The following is a 3,622-nucleotide window of genomic DNA, read 5'->3' on the forward strand; positions in this document are numbered from 1 at the left end:
AAAATCAATTTCTCCCAGTAGCTATGGGCTGCTAAAAGCACAAAGGGTGTCTTCAGATGTACTCTGCAGCAAAACACAATTTGCATTTAAATATTTGAGTTAAACATATCTTCTGTTTGTGGAACACTAATACTGTTGACATTGTCCTAGAGCAGTACTCTTCAGGGAGTTGTAATCTGCCCGTACTATCAGTAGTCAACAAACTGTAAGTGGCATTGTAATATAATAAAATAGAAACTTCACTGTCGTTTATTAGGGCCACACTATGGTATTCCAATTGATACAGTCAAGGGAGGTAGTGACATTAATATTAGTATTGAAGTCACAGGATCACAGGATTTAGGAGTTGGAAGGGACCTTGGCAACCATCTAATTTAACCTATCCATGAAAGAATCTACATTATAATGACAAGTGGTCAGCTAATGTCTCTACTTAAAGACTGCCAAGAAGGGGGAATTCACCACCAAGCAAGGCAAATGATTACACTTTTGGATAACTGTTAGAAAGTTTTTCCTAACTTCTATCCTTGATTTTTTCCCACATTATTTTGAAGGAAGATGGAGAATCTCTCTCTGGAGGATACAGCCCTATCATTCAAACTGAATTTTCTAAAGTTCATCAGTGGGAAAGTGTGATCCTGTGATTTCAGCACTAATATTGATGTCACTACCTCCCTTGACTGTGTCAATTGGAATATCGTAGTATGACCCTAATAAACGACAGTGAAGTTTCTATTTTCCTATATTACAATGCCATCAGTTCATCAGTGGGAATTTTCTAAAGTTCATCAGTGAAAAATTCATCCTAGGGGTGGCTAGGTGGCACAGTGGATAGAACACCAGCCCTAGAGTCAGGAGTACCTGAGTTCAAATCCGGCCTCAGACACTTAATAATTGCCTAGCTGTGTGGCCTTGGAAAAGCCACTTAACCCCATTGCCTTACAAAAAATTAAAAAAGAAAAATTCATCCTTAGCCCATATACAAAGATCTTAAATTTTTTTAAAATTTGGACAATCCCCTTACTCCATGTCTTAAGAGACAAGATAGCGCATCAGTTGCATATTTAAAGTGTAGCTTTTTTGAACAAATGTCTTTCTAGCCACATTATCTTACCTCAAAAATGTCAATATGTATCTCTTGATTTAAAGAATTTCTCTGTTTTTACCCATTTTTGTTTCCTTCTTTTCTTTCACCCAGAAAGGGAGATATTCCTCCTTCTTTCAATACGAATCCCTCCAATGTAAGACCCTGAGTTTCGAAACCTATGAACTTTTGCCTGAATGTCTGTAAGACCCTGAATGTCGAAACCTATGAACTTTTGCCTAAATTCTGCTCCTAAGTCTCTGCCTGGTCAGCTCTCTAAGTTTCTGCCTGGTCAGCTCTCGGACCATGCAGCAGGGGAGCTTCCCCGCGGACTTGCATCCAATAAGAACACACCACACCATCTCAAGACAACCAGCAGGCAGATGCTTGGAAATCCCCTACTGAACCATATATAAGGTCTCTCCTCACTTTACTTGGGGTTCCAGGATCCTAGCCCTGTCCTAGGATGGAACCCTAGCTCGAGCTAGTTTAATAAACCCTTGCTATTGCATCTCCATTGTGTCGAGTGCCTCTGTTCCGTAATTGGGGACTTTTCTCAGACCTTAACAAACCTGTACTCTTAATTCCCCTGCTACTTCTGAAATCTTGCTCTCTCACTTTTTCCAGTATCTCAATCTTTCTCCCTTGACCAAATAATAAAACTATAAATACTTGCAGGTCTCTCTTGTATTTGAAAAGATTTTTTTTTAATTTCCATTGTCCCTATTCCTCCCTCCAACTTATATTACTGCTACTTTCATTGACTGCCAAATTTATCATGAAAAATTTATTGTTTGCCTAAATTTCCTCACTATCTACTCAGTTCTCAACTCCTTGACTTGGCTATTGCCCCTCTCCACTTGACTGAAACTGTATTTGGCAAAGTCACCAGACATGGTTTTTTTCTTTATTCTCCTTAATCTCTTAGCAATATTCTATACTGTTGATCACCCTCTCAAAGAAGTTCTTTCCTCCATTGTCTTCCATGACATTATACTCTCTTACTTTGGTCTCAGTTTCCTACTTGTACTTCTCTGTCTCCTTCACAAAGCCCATATTCTCAAAGTTCAGTATTTGGCCCTCTTCTTTTCTTTCTTTTCTATTTCTCCCATAGATATCTGATCTCATCTCATGGCTATAGTGATCTTACCTGAATGTCAATCAAGTAACCATTCAACAAGCATTTATTAAATACCATCCATGTCCAAAAAAAGTAGTCCCTTTCCCTGAAGATGCTTACATACTAATAGGAGACATAGAATAGTGTTCCAAGGTTAATTCTTCATGACCCCATTTAGGGTTTTCTTGGTAGTGATACTGGAGTGGTTTGGCATTTCCTTCTCCAGCTCATTTTGCAGATGAGAAAACTGAGGCAAACAGAATTAAATAACTCATCCAAGGTCACACAGTTATTAAGTAAGTGTCTGAATCCACTTCAGACTTCATATATAAACCCAGGCCTGGCATTTCCTGACTTCAGACCCAGCACTCAATACAATGTGCCCTTGATACACAGGGTAATTTTGAGATGAAACTACTAATAGCTGTGTGGGTCCTGAAGCAGTATTTAAAGTGAAGCTTAAGGAGGTAACTAAGTGGTGAAGAGCATTCTTGGACTTGGAGTCAGGAAGATGAGTTCAAAACTGGTCATACTCTTACTGTGGCCCTGGGACAACTATTGAACCTTTCTCAGTCTCTGTTTCCTCACCAGTAACCTGAGGACTATAACTGTATCCACCACTCAGGATTGTTTGTGAAGATCCAATGAGATTAGAATTATGAAGCATTTTGCAAACTTTAAAGATGGTATTAGCTATAATTATTGCTGAAGGAATCCAGGGATTCTAAGAAACAAAAGTTAAGAGGGAGAACATTCCTAGCATTTCCAAGGAACACAAATAAAAGATAGACTATTTTGAGTGAGGAACAAGTAGACTACAAGGACTAGGCCATAAAGAGTACAGAGCAGAACCTTGTGTAAAAAAAATGGGAAAGTGAAAGAGCAGTTTGGAAAGGGCTTTAAATACCAGACAGAGAAATATTTGACCTAAGAATTAGCAGTCTGAAGACTATTGAGTAGGGAGTGACATGACCCTAATTGTGCTTTATTCCTTTAGCAGCTGTGTGGATGATAGATTAGAATGGAGAAATAACCTCTAAGTCAGCATGTCTAAAACTAAAGGCATCACCTTTTCCCCAAAAACTGTCAGGACTCTCTGATTTCTTTCCGAAGTATTACTTTTTTCCCAATTTAGCTAGATTTGGGAGTCAGTCTATTATTTGTCCCTCTCCTCTGTCTCCTCCATCATCCACAAGCCCTGTTGCTTCTTCTTCCATAATATCTCACATCCATCTCTTGGGTTATTTTTTTTCCCCATTACTCCTACCTTAGTTCATGTCCTTTTCAGTTTCTGCCTGGACTATTATAGTTATATATTAAAACTATTATAGCTGTCTCATAACTAGCATCTCGGGGTGGCTAGGTGGTGCAGTGGATAGAGCACCGGGCCTGGAGTCAGGAGTACCTGAGTTCAAATC

This window comes from Macrotis lagotis, chromosome 1 (assembly GCF_037893015.1).
Source record: "Macrotis lagotis isolate mMagLag1 chromosome 1, bilby.v1.9.chrom.fasta, whole genome shotgun sequence".
In the NCBI taxonomy this organism is placed as follows: domain Eukaryota; kingdom Metazoa; phylum Chordata; class Mammalia; order Peramelemorphia; family Peramelidae; genus Macrotis; species Macrotis lagotis.